The following is an 18,075-nucleotide window of genomic DNA, read 5'->3' on the forward strand; positions in this document are numbered from 1 at the left end:
CCCTAATGTAGCACCGTTTACAACAGCCAAGACCCGGAAACAGCCTATATGTCCATTAATAGATGAATGAGTAAAGATGTGGGGTATTTATACAAGGGAATATCACTCAACCAGAGAAAGAGAATGAAATAATACCATCTGCAGCAACACGGATGGGACACAGAAACCAGCCTTCGCCTCTCAACCTTTCAGCCCTTCTATAGCACACATCACGGGAGAGGTCTTTTTCCTACCAGCCCCATAAGCCGGCTGTGGGGATCCTCCAGGGCTGTGCATGGAGAGAAACTGTTCGGGAGGTCACGATGACAGTGCTGGGCTCACCCGTAGGCCCGCAGATTCCGGACACATCACTGCTCTCACCTGTTCAGCCTGTAGGGCAAATATCACCCCTTAATTTTCACCAAGAACTCTTCAGAAATTCCATTGCTTTGCATTCTAACTTAGTAAAAGAGTTGAAATATGCACTTCTACTGATGGCAGGAAAGACATTAGCTAAATTATACAGCAAAAATAAATACGTACCACACACTCTGACACCTATGCATTCATAGCATTTGCTGAATTTCAGTGTACCAAGATATTTCCCTTGGAAAAGTTTGCCACCTTCTGCTATCCTGTGATATTCATATCAGTTAACATGGAATGGTTATAACACCTTAAAATTACCAGTAGCCATTTTTTTTCTGTAAAAAAAAATGTATGGGAGTATAGTTTTTCTAATTACAGCAATTTTTCACTAACATTTTAAATTATAAAATGTATAAAAACCAAACATTGAAGAAAATACATCTCTGACACATGTAAATGTTGTGATTGGTTTTTCAAAGTGATTGTTAATCTGTGGCAGCATAATTAGACATGGGCACAGCTGGTGCCCAAGTAGGTGAATTGTCTGACTTCTAATTAATATTTTTGTGCCCAATACTTTTAGTACTAAACTGTTCATTTTTTAAGAGTAACATTTATCTTCTGTCTCTGTTTTACACAATTTGTGTCTGACTGCAGAGAGTTTTCCATTGCAAGGTATTTACACAGTGATTTACAGATGCAACAAACTGAACAATCTGGGTCCAGCAGCCACCATATTTCACTGCCACCTTACACGGTTGTTTTTACACCTCAGAAAATATTCAGCAGAAATTCTCAATGAGCTCCCTAACCTATGGCCAAATGCAAGTGACTGGATTCAGCCGTCAAATATATTCCTGATTCTCTCTCTGTCCTAATTTTTACTCTCATTGCCATACACTCAATTTAGGTGTACATTAGCCTGTTCTTAAATCATTGCAGCACCTTCCTCTTTAACACTCAATTCTGTGTTTATTTATTTGGCCGCACTGGGTCTTAGTTGCGGCATGTGGAATCTCGTTCCTGCAAAGTAAAAGTGTTAGTCTCTCAGTCGCGTCCGGCTCTGCGACCCCATGGACTGTAGCCCGCCAGGCTTCTCTGTCCATGGAATTCTCCAGGCAAAAATACTGGAATGGGTTGCCATTCCCTTCTCCAGGGGATCTTCCAGACCCAGGAGTCAAACCCGTGTCTCCCGCATCGTAGGCAGTTTCTTTACCATCTGAATCACTGGGGCCAGAAATCAAACATGGGGCTCCTACGTTAGAAGGGCAGAATCCTAGCCACTGGGCCGCCGGGGGAGTCCCAGAAACACCGTCCTAACACATTTCCTCAGTTAAGGTGTACTCAATCTCCGTACTGCTCTCTTGTCCAACAGTACGTGGACCCTGCGACAGCACTGCGGCCGCCCTGCTACTCCCTACCCTCTGCTCCTGTGTTTCCTCAAAGACACAGTTTCAAAATAGAGCACAGACTCTATAACCTGTGTCAAAGGCCTTCTATTAGGGGCTGCATGTTTGTGTTCCCTTTTAAAACTTCAAATCTTGAAGCCTATGTTCCATTGCATACTATGGATGTGGACTCTGCAGGTAATTCGGTCTTGAGAGTGGATCCCTTATAAGTAGGATTAGTGACTTTATAAGAGAAGACCCAAGAAAAGTCCCTTCCCTCTCTGTTCTGTGCCGTGTGAGGATACAATGAAAAAACAGCTCTCTGCAAGCCAGAAAGCAGGCTCTAAGCAGATCTCAGCACGCCAGCAACATTGCTGGGCTCCGCAGGCTCCGGAACCGCGTGAGACGACGTCCTGTTCACCCATCAGGCTGTGGCATGCTGCTGCAGCGTCCTGGACGGACTGAGACACGCCAAGAGTGTCTCATCGCTCCAATCCAGTTTTGCAGTTGCCCAACCCAAACTCCAACTTCATACCCATTTCTACATCGACCCTTGCATGTATGGTGTTCATAAATCCATGTCTCTCTTCGTTTTTCTACCAACCTAGAAAATTCTCTTATCCTTATTACCTAGCAGCCAAATTAGTCCTTGGATGACAGTACTGGAAGCTGAAAAAGAAACAAGTGAAAGTGTCAGTCCTGTCCAGCTCTGCGACCCTGGGGACTATAGCCCACCAGGCCCCTCTGTCCATGGGATTCTCTAGGCAAAAACACTGGAGTGGGTAGCCATTCCCTTCTCCAAGGGATCTTCCCGACCCAGGGATCAAACCTGGGTCTCCCACATTGCAGGCAGATTCTTTACCACCAGGGAAGCCCCACTGGAAGCTGGGGAACCTGAATTATAAAACTAGAATCCGGGGGGCATGAATTATAAACAGGGCTCTTTGGTGAAAGTTTTACCTTTAGTACTAAAAATGTGTCATCCCTGGGTATCTACACCTCTGCATGTCCCAGTTCTTCTTCAGTTCACGCTCTTTATCTTTGTCATCTCTACTATTTTCCTTCCTCCTCCCAAGACCCCAACGTTTGTGCCTCAAACTCAGTTCAAAGACTTTGAGATATTCTTGGCCCATATTTCTTCTGTCCCCTAGAATCAGGCTTCAAATCCTGTCCATTTAAAATAGTTCCTTTCCATTTCCATGAGTACTATTCTTGTCTCAGAGCTTGTGCCATGCTACTTACATTCTGACAGCAGTGTCTGAAGTCAAATGAAGAACCATATGCTAAGCACATCCCACAATAACCAGAACAGAGCAGATATTTAATAAATGTCATTCCCTTCCTTTCTCATCTCTAACTGGTCTCCTTGATTTCAACAGGCTCTCAGAAATGGATTCCAAACGTTTAACACATTTTTTTTCTCATACTTTCAATCTTACTTTCAATCTTACTCTGCTTTCAATCTTTCAAACTGCCCTCTATCCGAATGGATACATGCATATGTATGGCCAAGTCTCTTGGCTGTTCACCTAAAACTATCACAACACTGTTAACTGGCTATACTCTACTGTAAAATAAAAGTTTAAAAACTTTCCCTCTCTCTATCTCTCCCAGTCTGTGATACATTAAACATCTAAAGACACACCACACTTAATCCTACCAAGTTTGCTTTTTTTTTTTTCTTTTTCTGCTGCCGTGTTCAACCCTTTGCAATCCCATGGACTGTAAGCCACCAGGCTCCTCTGTCCATGGAATTCTCCAGGCAAGAATACTGGGGTGGGTTGCCATTCCCTTCTCCAGGGGATCTTCCCAATGCGGGGAACAAACATGTGTCTCCTGCATTGCAGACAGATTCTTTACTTTCTCAGCCACCAATCCCCAAACAGCCATTCACATTTTTAATCTCTCATTTCCTGTTCACTCCATTTTCCTGCTGTCTACTAATACGTCTCTTCCATTAAAGTCTATCTAAGACCCATATTCTCCAACTGGTTCAGTCTTTGGTATTTGTTTCTGAATTATTTTGACCTTTGTAATACTTACAATTAGGTTATGAAAGGCTGTTTGAAATCCCTACTATTTATGAGTCCAAACTGAAAAATAAGAGGCCATCAACACCATCTGCTGTTGGCATCCTGGGCTAGCATTCTTTTGCTCTGGCCAATAGCATAGATCTTATCAATGATGTTTCCTACTTTGAAAGTTTGTAAGAGGAGGTGTTTCTGTAACATGAGCTTCACTTAATATATTTAGTGTATATTCTGCATTATTATTTAACTTTTACTGAGTAAGTCTTCTCTGTTCCATCCAGCATATAATTGAGAGGCTTATCCAGCCTTAAACATCTTTGCTTCCTACTTCCCTAGCATAATAAAACCCCAAACAATATTTGTTGATGATAATATAAAGAATATTAAAATATTTTCCCATTTACATCACAGGAATATAGTTGTGAAAATATAGTATCTTTAAAGCAACACAAATTCCTCTGAGACACATAACTTATAGTAGAGGGGAAAAAATATTTATTTTTTAAAAAACTCTTCATGCAGTATTAGATTTTGAGGAGAAAGTATAGCAATATGAAGCTGCCATTGTCTCAAAGGCAAAATTTGGGGTCTTTAAAATTTGTTAACTCAGTATAATTTGTATAATTATTTGGAGAAGACAAATCATAGGGTTTCCCTGGTGGCTCAGACGGTAAAGCATCTGTCTGCAATGCAGGAGACCCGGGTTCAATCCCTGGGCTGGGAAAATCCCCTGGAGAAGGAAATGACAACCCACTCCAGCATTCTTGCCTGGAAAATCCCGTGGACAGAGGAGCCTGGTAGGCTACAGTCCATGGGGTCGCAAAGAGTCGGACACGACTGAGCGACTTCACTTTCACTTTGGAGAAGGCAAATCATATTCATTAGCTTAAAAAAACAGAAATACTAGGACCAGGTAGTTTCACAAGTGGAGTTTGAAATACTTACTGATGACTCTGCATTTAGAATAAACAACAATATCTGCTTCGAGTTCAAAGCAAACAGTAAATTGTCAACTAAGCTGGCATGTGACACTCTCTAGGAGCAAGATAAAGGAGAGATTTACAACATTCAAACAGAAATGCTGGAAATGAAATACTCAGAGTCTAAGATAGAACTGCTGCACTGAATTTCATGCTGTGTGAATCCATGTTTCTTGTGAACCCCAAGATGCATTCATGCTAGACAAAATACTAAATTCAAGATTCAGATGAGTAAGACATTTAGATAAGGAAAAGCACTTTTCAAGTGATTTCAATAATAAGAAATCCATAGAGTCCAAAAGTCTGTTCTATACATCTGTGTCTCTTTTTCTGTCTTGCATATAGGGTTATTGTTACCATCTTTCTAAATTCCATATACGTGAGGGTGGGATGTTTTGAGAGAACAGCATCGAAACATGTATACTATCAAGGGTGAAACAGATCACCAGCCCAGGTTGGATGCATGAGACAAGTGCTCGGGGCTGGTGCACTGGGATGACCCAGAGGGATCGGGTGGAGAGGGAGGTGGGAGGGGGGTTCAGGATGGGGAATACATGTAAATCCATGGCTGATTCATGTCAATGTATGGCAAAAACCACTACAATATTGCAAAGTAATTAGCCTCCAACTAATAAAAATAATCGGGAAAAAAAAGAGTTGCTAAGAATGAAATAGTTGGTGAAAATATAGTTCAGACTAAACCAGTTCAAAATCGATAAAAATAAAAAAAAAGAAATCCAAATGGAAAGCACATATATAAGGTGTTATCAGATTACTAACATGTAAAGGATAGGATATATAATCAGAGATCCATATTTTAAATTTTATATAGACTGAAAGAACAGTCTAGGCCAGAGACTTACAGTTTAGAAGCAATTTGGTCATCTTTTACTATGTCACCTTCTCACAGCAACTCAATCTCTTCTATAAAGTGTTGGTACAAAACTTCCTTTCTTCTGACACACTGTTAAAAAGGAAAAACCAAATTAATTTTTTTAATTTTAAGTTTTTTAATGTAGTTTGTTCTCTCTGAAAAATCTGCACATATAACTACAACACATTCCAATAGGCACAGGAAAAGATGCTCAACATGCTAATTATTCAAGAAATACAAATCAAAGCTACAGTGAAGTACCACTTCATGCCAGTAATAACAGCCATTATTAAGAAGTCTACGAATACCAAATGCTGGAGAAAGTGTGGAGGAAAGGAAACCCTTCCATATTGTTGGGGGGAATGTAAGTTGGTACAGCCACTGTGGAAAACAGTGGGGAGGTTCCTCAGAACTAAAAATAGAATTACTATATGATCCGGCAATCTCATTCCTGGGCATATATCCAGACAGACAGAAATCACACCATTTATATGTGGAATCTAAAAGATGACACAAATGAACCTGTCTATGAAATGGGAACAAAGTCAGAGAGAGAGAATAAACTGGTGTGCCAAGGGGGAGGTGAGCGAGAGGGAGGTGGATGGGAGTTTGGGACTGGCAGATGCAAACTGGTATGTATAGAACAGATAAGCAACAAAGCCCTGCTGTATCACAGAGAAAATGATATCCAATATCCTGTGATAGACATAATGGAAAAGAAGATAAAGAATGTGTGTGTGTGTGTGTGTGTGTGTGTGTGTGTATAACTGAGTCATTCTGCTGCACAGCCGTAATTAAAACATTGTAAATCAACGACACTTCAATAAAAACAAAATTTTTAATTAAGATATACAAGGTATTCGATGATATGCAGTTGCGAATTTATTTCCCTTTCCCTCAAGCTACTAATAGTTTAAAAACAGCTAAGCAAATCTGTTCAGTTAGGAAACAGATGACTTTTTGGCTTTATTTATCTGTTTCTGGTCTGAATTGAATGAAGAAGTTACGTTCCTGTTGTTAAGGGCACATTTTAACAGACTTTATTTAGCTAACTAAATCAAAAGCCCATTAATTCCCAATTTTACTTGAAAATAACTTCTGGAACAGGGATGCTGGAGAGTTTGGACAGCACCTGGGCATCTGCACTAGCTTGAATAAAAGATACTAAGTTACTAAATGAACCAAACCTATCCAATTTGTACCGCTAAATCATCACAAAGCCCGTTTCCTATTATTTCTCAGTGTGGAAAAATCAGAACATCTGCGCTGAATTTAAACTGGACTTCTTTCTGTGCAGTGTCACCTGCAAATGTCTATTTGTGTCTGTGGATGTGAGGGAGGGGTTTTAACTTTTTGACTGAAGGAGAAAGGGGGAGATTTCATTGTTGTTTATGGTGATGGTGCTAGGAAGACAAAGATCCATGGAGAAAGTCTTGACAAGCACCATGAAAGTATAGACATTGTGTTCTCCCCTTACCTGAACTGACTAAACAGCTCCAAATCCCTGTATAAGTTTCTAAAAGTAGAAACTTACAGTTAAGTTCATAAATGATTTTATGAGACTCAGCTTATTCAGTGCTGTTTTGAGGTCCAGTTGAGAATTAAAGGAGGAAATAACAAGTATTTGCATGTAGAAGACTTCAATATATGGGAGTAGATTGAGGCCCCACAAGATGGTTCAGGTATTAGAACGACTGAGATTTAAATGTTAACCTGGATGGCGTTGTAACTCTTCTCCGAGGATAGTGAAACCCGCTACACACACCCAACATACGTACATACACAAACGGCATCTGTCCCAATCTCCTCCTATTTACCCAGCATGTGTGTGAGCTCAGTCACGCAGTCCTGTTGACTCTGTGGGACCCTGTGGACTGCAGCCTGCCATGCTCCTCTGTCCATCAGATTTTCCAGGCAAGAATATTGGAGTGGGTTGCCATTTCCTCCTCCAGGGGATCTCCCCGACCAAGGGATCGAAACTTTGTCTCCTGAATTGCAGGCAGAATTTTTACCATGAGTCATCATTTCAGTTCAGTTCAGTCACTCAGTCATGTCTGACTCTTTGCGACCCCATGAACCTCGGCACGCCAGGCCTCCCTGTCCATCATCAACTCCCGGAGTCCACCCAAACCCAGGTCCATCGAGTCGGTGATGCCATCCAACCATCTCATCTTCTGTCGTCCCCTTCTCCTCCTGCCCTCATTCTTTCCCAGCATCAGGGTCTTTTCCAATGAGTCAGCTCTCCGCATCAGATGGAGTTTCAGCTTCAGCATCAGTCCTTCCAGTGAACACCCAGGACTGATCCCCTTTAGGATGGACTGGTTGGATCTCCTTGCAGTCCAAGGGACTCTCAAGAGTCTTCTCCAACACCACAGTTCAAAAGCATCAATTCTTCAGTGCTCAGCTTTCTTTATAGTCCAACTCTCACATCCATACATGGATTCATCAAGGAAGCCCTATTTATTCAGCAACAGACCAGTAATCTATTTCAATGATAAACTGCACATCACCAACCGTATGTATAATCTAAATCTCTTTAGCTGAAGTGAAATTCTTGTTATATCACATCAGACCCCATTTAGATCATCTGAGTATTGAACTTTATGCAAACATAGTGATTACTCTGAGTATTATTTTAAATAAACAGGTCATCTTTATAAATACCAAAGCAATATTGACCACTTTGAGCCTGGGGACAATATAAGAAAAGAAGATTATTGTTAAAGGGTTTGACTTGCTGGAGACCCTGGTGCAGTAGTATCTGCAGCCCCTTATGAGTCCTCAGCAAGCAAAGCCCCTCCTGTGTTAAGGGAGCCCCTCATCACCGAAGCTGAAAATGCCCACCATTCTCCAGCCTGCATCTTTGTAATGGGGCTTCCCTGGCGGCTCAGATGGTACCAAGTCCGTCTGCAATGCAGGAGACCTGGGTTTGACCCCTGGTTTGGAAAGATCCACTGGAGAAGGGAATAGCTTTGTAATGAAGACCAGAGCATACCAACTAGACTTTGCTAATCAGATTTGGCGGTTCTGTGTTTCCACTAGCGAGATGATACGAAGAAGTGGAGACCAGAGCCTGTTCTCTGCTGGCTGAAACAGCTGCCGCAGAAGGTCAGGTTCCCGATTCAACACGGTCAGGAGTTCAGCCATTCGGGTTCCAGTTCTCACTGACAGCACTTTTTCATCTGATCTGTCCATACAAGTCTACACCAAATTCTCCATCCCTCTTTGAGCATCTGTAGATCATCCAATTTGCTTTAACTAAATTACATTTTTGTCACTTGCAACAAGGAACTCCAATTAGTAAACTTGGGAGTGAAGAAGCCTCACTGAAATTGTTGAACTATTATTTACTGTTTATTAAGCTGTACATGCCTTTCCACCAGACATCAATGTAACTCTCTTAGTCTCTTTATTAAAATATCTGCCAAAAGTCACCATATCAGACTTCTCTAAAAAAGTATTTCCATCAATTCCACCCCTTCAAGCTCTGCTGAATTTTTCTTGCTACCCCTTATCTCTGACCCCACATTATACTGTTTATTGCCATATTCCCCCACCAGTATATAAGATCCATGAGAACGTAGGTTTGATATGAGTTCTCTATCACTTCTTTACTGCAGCCCTTTTTTATACTTTAAAATTAGAGTAATGATGATGTACTGCTAGAATACCGAATGTTTATATATAGACTTAATCCATGTTTCTTTAGAAAAGGACAATATAAATGCTTGTATTTACCCTCCATTATTCTGGAGTCATTTGTAATATACGTACATAATTTAAAGTATTATTAAGCTGAGTTACCACAGCGAAAACACTACTGTTGGCATCTTACATCAAAGTGTTTAATTTTACCCATTAAAGGATATTAGTAGCAGCTCAATAGTTTTAGTGATGAGATGTTTCTGTCCAGTGTAAACTCAGGCTGTATGTTGCAATTCTACACGCTCATTATTAGATTAGCTTCTTTTTTTCTTTTTTTTAATAGAAGCATGGACTTACTTGAAGAAAATACATGTTCCCCCATAAAGTAGCTTTGCTGGTCATTTAAGAAACCAGAGTTGATGGGAAAGTGATATGGAAACAAAACAAAAAAATTCTTTTCTTTTGTGATGCATCATCCTTCATGTTTTAACTTCTTGCTCTCTTTCACAGTTTGAAGAAAACTTTCTTGATAATTGGGCTGAGTAATACTTCGCTGGTTCCCTAAATTGAATCCTTTCGAGGTTGAATAACATGGCTCTGAGCCACCATGTTGATGGTGTGTGAAAAATGAACGGGTGGTGGAAAGAGAGATGAACCCACTGCGTGTCAGGAATCCCATCACCTCCATTGCCTGACAGCCTGAGGCTCTTTTTTGTGTTTTAATTTATTTTTAAATGAAGGGCAATTGCTTTACAATGTTTTGTTGGTTTCTGCTGCAGTACAATGTGAATCAGCCATAAGTATACATATATCCCCTTCCTCTTGATCATCCTAGATCTGCTTCTTATGTAACCGTACCAACCTCATATTTTTCTGAAGAGCTCAGATATTTTACCAAAAAAAAAAAAATCTTAATTGCAAAATTTTAAAGTGAAAAAGGCAACCCCCCGCCCCCAAACCCAGGAAAGGTGTCACGGCATCACCTCATTCCCTGAGCTCGGCTGCTCACCAGCCAGAGTCACTCAGTCAGGTGAGTGCGCTGAAACAGCGCAGGCAGCCCAGGCGGGGTGGTTCTTAAAGGGGTGACCTTGCTGGAAGAAGTGCTTGGTGGGGGTTCGGAGACCTCAGCTTCAACTCTGGCTCCCCCACTAGCCAGCTGGGTGATTCTGGGCCTCAGTTTTCTCACCCCAAAAATAGGAAAGCTGCATTTCTTCTTCTTCTGAAATCCTACGAGTTTTTCAGAGTCTAGAGAAAAGATCAGATGTCTGCTTTCAGAATAATACTACAATGTATCCCTGGACAGGAAATTCACTCTAGTGTACAGAGGTCCTTTTCCAGGTTTAGCGGTTCAGGAGCCCTTGCACTTCAGTCACTGTGGTCAAACACAGAACCCTTCCAGGGAGCCAGACAGGGGTGTGCCGTCCCGTCTGCGCATCCTTGCCAGTCACCTGACTGTCTCTTGAATAAAAGATAACAGCGCTGCAGACAAAATGGAGAGAGAAGATACCCTTGACCTGGCAAAATCCTGAACAACTCTAGAGCACCTGAGACACGAAGTATTCTCCGTGGGTTCACCTCGCTTCCTTCCCAAAGACTCAGGATCTGTGGCAGCTTGTAGCCCATGCTTTCTTGTCACTTACCATTCAGTTCTCCAGGGTGAGGAGGCATCATACCTCTTGTTCATTGACCTGAATTGAGGATGACAGGTGAAAAATCAAGCATTTGTCTTGCTCATATAAAGTTAGTAAGTGCGAAAGCTTTCCTGTCCTCAGGCAAAGAACTAAATTGTGCATCAACAGGGTGATAAATAGATATAAGTACAGAAACCTCAGAAAGCTTTTATATGCCTCAAACGTCCAAGTCTGCAGGCAGCTTCCAGCATCAAGTATCCAAGTGGTGGCTGGGGCTGGGATCACAAATCATTTTTTTTAAGTAACATAGTGGTCCTCAGAGCTATCAACTAGGTATCCAAATAAACTGATGCCTACCTTTTAACTTTAGGCATTACCTTACTTGGGCATCATTGAAATAAACACTTCTGCCATAAGTTGTGGTTCGTCAAAAAGCTGTTGAAACATGTACTAAGGAAGGAAAAGGAGCTGATTCTGGCTTTCCCGTCCCACAGAGCAGTGGTATACAAATATCAGTGCACACTGGAATCACCTGAAGAGTTATTTTTAAAACCCCCAATGCTTGACTTCCCTGGTGGTCCAGTGGTTGAGAATCTGCTTGCAATTCAGGAGACACAAGTTCAATCCCTGCTCTGGGAAGATCCCACAGGCCGCGGAGCAGCTAAGCCTGGGTGCCAGGACTGCTGAGCGTGTGCTCTGGAGCCTGAGAGCTACAGGTACTGAGCCCTGCCCCCTGGAGCCTCGTTCCGAGACGAGAGAGGCCCCTGCAAAGAGAAGCCCACGTACTGCAGCTAGAGAGTAGCCCCCATCTTCCTCAACTAGAGACATCCCAAGAGCAGCAATAGAGACCCAGAACAGCCAGAAAAAAATAATGCCTAGTCCCTGCTCCTGGAGACCCGACGTCATTGGCCTGGGTGCTGTCTGGGTACTCGCATTTACAGAGCTCTTTGGGGATAGCCAGGGTGAAGAGGCCACCCGTAAGGGAGCCAGTTGGTCCTTCAGTGATTGTTAGCTTGGATGCAGGATGCCTGTTTACTAAGAAATTGGGTTGAGGCAGCAATTCATTCTGTTCAAAGCACAAAATCACAATCAGCTGTTAATGGCTCTTTTTGCTGCACTGACCTATTCTGGATTCAAACCAGCAGTGACCTTCGCTTTCCATTGCCTGTAATTAAGGATGTCTGCCACCACCACGATCTAGTTTGGGGCTTGATTAATTCTCATAATTACCAAGTGCATTTGTGCAGCTGTAGGAAAAGAAGGTCTAGGCCACCGAAATGACAGAGTCACGATGGCAAAAAATAATAACAATAATGCTTAGCATTTATTTCATGTTCAATCATTATTTTTTACACTCTTGACATTTATTGACTAGTTATTCCATATGATGTCCTGGGGAAGTAATGCAGAATTATTATTTGTATTTTATGTCAGTCATTGGGCAGAAAAGTATTTTGTCGGGTCTTAGGAGTTGTAATTTTTAAATCCTTTGGTACATGATGAAGCCTGTAGCTTCCTTTTACAGAAGGGACTTGGAAACAGTGAAACTTGCACTGATTTCAATAAATAACCTCTATCAAAGTGGACAAATTAATGATGGGTTTTATGACTAGTTCATCAGTATGGTCTACTTCCCCTTTCAGGGTCCACTACCTGAGTCTTAAATCTCTAAGGGATTTCAGAAGTCTCCATGATCAGGGTAAAAAGCCAAAATCTTTCCACCTAAGCAATAATTTGAATGTTACACTCAAAAAAGCAGATGGTGTAATTTTTAAAGCTCCAGACCTTGATAGGACAGTCCCTCAGTTTTTCCCACTTCCTACTCAATTTCAACATTCTCCAATACTCACTTCTAACCACAAGGGGCTGACATGGATTATTTTTATCATATTCCAATTACTAGGTACTTTCCACATCTGACACTGTTATACACCCTCATATACTGTAACAGATGTGTGTGTGCATTCTAAGTCACTTCAGACGTGTCCGACTCTTTGCCACGCTATGGACTGTAGCCCACCAGGCTCCTTCGTCCACGGGATTTTCCAGGCAAGGATACTGGAGTGGGTTTCCATGCTCTCCTCCAGGGGATCTTCCTGAGCCGGAGATCAAACCCACTTCTCTTGCATCTCCCGCATTGACAGGTGGATTCTTTACCACAAGCACCTGGGAAGCCCACCCCAACCCAGGGATTGAACCCAGGTCTCCCGCATTGCAGGCAGATTCTTCAGCTGAGCCACAAGGGAAGCCCACACTGTAACACATTCACTCTCAAATTGTGGTTTGTGGTTATGAGGGCAGGAGGAGAAGGAGACGACAGAGGATGAGATGGCTGGATGGCATCACCGACTCAATGCGCGTGAGTTTGAGCAAACTCAGGGAGACAGTGAAGGACAGGGAAGCCGGGCGTGCTGCAGTCCTTGGGCCACAAAGAGTCAGATACTACTTAGCAACCGAGCAACAACGAGAGGTTATGATCCTCTCCCAGGTTATGGATAAGAAAACTAAGGCTCTAAGAAACGTGGGGACCAGTACAAGCTACAACAGACAAGAACAGGATTAAAGCCCACGTCTGTCCGACTCCAGAAACCTAAAAGCAAAATGAAAATCCTGTAGAAGTTGTTGAACTTTACCTTTGGGCTTTCTTATATCTTTCTAAATATTCCTTCAGTGAATTCTCTCTACTGCAGTGAACCATCCTGTGTCTGAAACTCAGCCTCCTCTCCCTCCAAAGAAGCTCCTTTGGGACAGTTAGCGAGTTTGGGATGGGCACGTACACACTGCTATATTTAAAATGGATAACCATCAAAGACCTACTGCACAGCACAGGGAACTCTGCTCAATGTTATGGGGCAGCCTGGACGGGAGGAGAGTTCTGGGGAGAGTGGATACATGTACACGTACGGCTGAGTCCCTTCACTGTTCGCCTGAAAACATTACATCACAACGCTGTCTCAATCAGCTATACCCCGATACAAAATAAAAAGTCTTAAAGAAAAGAAGCTCCTTTAATAGTCTCTTCTCTCAGACCCTTACAAACTGGCTAAATCCAACCCGTTACAGCCTAGAAAGGAACCATGTTGCAATCCTTCAAATCCCTGGATTCCAGCTGATCACAATTCCTGTCCATCATTTCCTTTTGCTATTGATTCCATTTCTTCCATTACTGCTTTTAGTCCAGGCTCTAGAACAGCTGGGCTTCCCTGATAGCTTAGTTGGTAAAGAATCTGCCTGCAATGCAGGAGATCCTGGTTTGATTCCAGAGTCAGGAAGATCCACTGGAGAAGGGATAGGTTACCCACTTCAGTATTCTTGGGCTTCCTTTGTGGCTCAGCTGGTAAAGAATCTGCCTGCAATGTGGGGGACCTGGGTTCAATCCCTGGATTGGGAAGATCCTCTGGAGAAGGGAAAGCCTACTCACTCCAGTATTCTGGCCTGGAGAATTCCATGGACTATACAGTCCATGGGGTCACAAAAGAGTCGGACACGACTGAGCGACTTTCACTAGGACAGCTTCCCCTAACTCTCACCATCTCCTGCCCACTCAATCATTGCCACTGGACCAGAAATCCCCAAATGCTGCCTTCTGACTCAAAAACCCTCCGTGGATCCTCATTTCCTACCCCAGCAATGCTAAACCTTTGAATCTGGCTTTCAGTGCATCTCATATTATTTCTCCACATTAACATGATTTACATTTCATATTCAATTTAATTTCAATTTTATTAAACTCTTACAAGTTGTCATTAGATGTATTAATTGGCCATTGTTAGATATGCTCATTAGTAAATTACCAGTTATTAGATCTTACTAATTTCAGTTCAGTTTATTCACTCAGTGATGTCTGACTCTTTGCAATCCCATGCACTGCAGCACGCCAGGCTTCCCTGTCTATCACCAACTCCCGGAGCTTACTCAAACTCAAGTCCATTGAGTCAGTGATGCCATCCAACCATCTCATCCTCTGTCACACCCTTTTCCTCTTGCCCCCAATCTTTTCGAGCATCAGGGTTTTTCTAAGGAGTCAGTTCACATCAGGTGGCCAAGGTATTGGAGCTCCAGCTTCAGCATCAGACATTCCAATGAACACCCAGGACCGATTTCCTTTAGGATTGAATGGTTTGTTCTCCTTGCCGTCCCAGGGACTCTCACTTTACTAGGTACTAACTTTAGATGTCATAATTAACTGCTTGTGGGTGGCACACAGGATTGTCCATCAAGCGGTCACAGGTGATCCTGAGCTTCCTGGCAGTGAGTGAGACAGGACCAACGCTCCTAATCCCAGTGAGCTCTGCTTCCCCCAAGGCTTCCAGAGCTGGACAGCAGGCGTTTCTAGAATCTCTGGGAGCAATCTCACTCAAGCTCAAGAGGCTTCACACTCAGACTCAGGCTATCTGCCTTTCAGGTTCCTCCCACAGTTGCCCTGTAAGAAAAGAGCAACATGAAGGTGGCTGCTCTCCTAGAGAGTAGACTTGGTGCCACTGCTGCTCCTGAATCAAACTCACGTCTAGGCAGGATGCTGCGTAAATGAAGAGTGCTGGTCTTGGTAGGGTTTTTAGCAGCGAGGCGGGCATGGTCTTGTTACACAATTCAATATGTGATAGAGAAGAACCGTTGTATTCTCTTACAGCCTAACTGCTAAAGGAATGTTGTCTATAAGCTTAAATTATACATGATGGTCCTTTCCTGGAAACCTGCCTCCTAGGTGATGGGTCTTAGGCTAAAATATCAGTGTTTAGCTCACAGGAAACATCCTGATCAGTGTTATCCGTGATTGGCAGCAGGAAGGAAGAAATTAACACAGACCCTTCAGAGTCTGGTCAGAATCAGAACTCTATTAATATAAAAGAGTATTAGTATTAATATAACTTTAGTTTTAGTATTAATATAAAAGAGCCTGAATTCTAACTGGGGAAGATGATTCTTTGGGACATGAGTCTACAATCATCTTGGTTTGCTGGCTTTCCAAACAAAGTTACTATTCCTTTCCCCAGAAAGTAATCTGTTGGTTTATTGGCCGGTCGTGCAACGAGCAGTGTGAGCTTGGATTCAGAATCAAAACCATTAGATTAATAGTTTAAGACCTCAGAATCTGTGTGATCCAAGAACCATCCAAAATAAGTTTAAATTAGAACAGAAAGGAGAACTCTGCTGATTTACATCCCTGTGTATTTTCTGTAGTTATTGATGGAGTTTCACACAGATGGCGCTTTCTGAATTATAGCAGAATTACTTTCCATCAAATTCAAATATTCAGTTTCCAATTCAGAAAATCAAAAAGAAAGGACACTGTGAGTAGTGAACAAAAAGATAGGCAAAGCAATAAGGAAACTGGGGCCCAGATGAGCTTAACCCCAAAACTCCCGGTACCTACAAGAACAAGAACAACAAGAAGGGAAAGAAGGACAGAAAGGAAGTGAGGGAGATTCACTTCAGATCATATTGGGGTGAATGAGGCAGAAGAATAGATATTGGTACTGAGTTTAAAACAGTCATGAAGACATATAAAGAGCCATGCAATGGATTATAAAGAACCATATAAACAGCCATACAACGGGCTTCCCTGGGGGCTCACCTGGTAACGGATCTGCCTGCAATATGGGAGACCTGGGTTTGATCCCTGGGTTGGGAAGATCCCTGAAGAAGGGAAAGGCTGCCCACTCCAGTGCTCTGCCCTGGAGAATTACAGTCCATGGGGTCATAAGGCGTCGGACACGACTGAGTGACTTTCACTCACTCACTTCACAATGGACTATAACACAAAAATGACATAGGTAGAAACAACAGCACATTAATTTGTTTAATCTTTAAAACAAATCTATATGATAGATGCTGCTCTTTTTCTGAAGTTAATGTTTTAAATTTTATGTACATTTTAAAGGATACACTCCATTTACAGTGATTACAAAGTGTTGGCTATATTCTCTGCATACAACACGTCCATGTAGCCCAACCTATCCTGAGTAGTTTGCACCACCCACCCTCGCACCCCCGCGTTACACCGCCTTCTCTCCCCACTGGTGACCACCAGCTTGTCCTCTATATCTGTGGGTCTGCTTGGTTTTGATTCTATTCACTAGTTTGTTCTATTTTTTTAGATTCCACATATAAGTGCTATTACGCAGTATTTGTCTTTGTCTGATTTATTTCACCTAGCACAATGCCCTCCAAGTCCAACTGTGTTGCTGCAAATGGCAAATTTTTCATCATTATATATGGATGAGTAGTATACCATACTTACAAAAAAACTAAACCCATGAGCTTCCTCTATTAGCAGCCTCTGAGGGAGCTCAGAGCACCTGTCTAAGTCAGCTGGTGACCCGCTCATTTTGGTTGGAACTTCGAGGGCTGGGAGGGGCAGCTGACTATAACGATGCTGACATTTACCTATAAATTAAGAAAAGAGTTTTTATTACAAATTTTCTCTGCTGCTCTTATTCCTCCTCCTCTGTCCCTTTCGTCATCCTTTTTCTCTTCTGTGCAAACTGCATGATGTCTAATGCCACATGTAGTCCTGGCTGATCCCAATAATAAAAGAAACCGAAGTGTCAACAGATGGACATTCAGATTTCTTCCATATTTTGGCAATGGTAAATGATGCTGCTGTGGACACTGGGGTGCCCGTATCTTTTCAAACTACTGTTTTTGCTTTTGTTTTTGATATATACCCACAAGTGGAATTGCTAGGTCATATGGGAGATCTTTTTATAGTTTTATTGAGAAATCTCCACACTGTTTTCCAAGTGGCTGCACCAATTCACACTCCTACCATCAGTGTTCAAGGATTCCCTTTTCTCCATATCATCACCTACATCTGTTATTTGCGTCCTTCTTGATGCCAGTCATCTGACAGGTGTGAGGTGGTGTCTCAGTGTGGTTCTGATTTGCATTTCCCTGATTAGCGATGTTGAGCACCTTGTCACATGCCTGTTGGCCATCTGCATTTTTTTTTTTGTCAGTAAATAAACAGAAGTTCAGGAGTTTAAGCATTTTGTGCAAGTTTTTCAACCAAGAAAAATGATTAAAGAGAGGAGGGACGAACAGATAAGGCATTTCCCCATGGTCACACGAAACAGCAAAAGGCAGAGGCAGAATTCAAATCCAGCTCTCTCGATTGCCAGTCACATGTTTCCAGCCAACTATATAAAACACACGCTACCTTAAGAGCCCCACGCTGCA

General features: G+C 42.3%; 1 pseudogene; it reads left to right on the forward strand.

Moving 5' to 3' along the window:
* The first annotated feature begins 302 nt into the window (after positions 1 to 302).
* The window catches only part of LOC110150653 (fatty acid-binding protein, heart pseudogene), a 56,408-nt pseudogene continuing 38,635 nt past the window's right edge, over positions 303 to 18,075 (forward strand).

Source organism: Odocoileus virginianus, chromosome 25 (genome assembly GCF_023699985.2).
Source record: "Odocoileus virginianus isolate 20LAN1187 ecotype Illinois chromosome 25, Ovbor_1.2, whole genome shotgun sequence".
Lineage (NCBI taxonomy): Eukaryota > Metazoa > Chordata > Mammalia > Artiodactyla > Cervidae > Odocoileus > Odocoileus virginianus.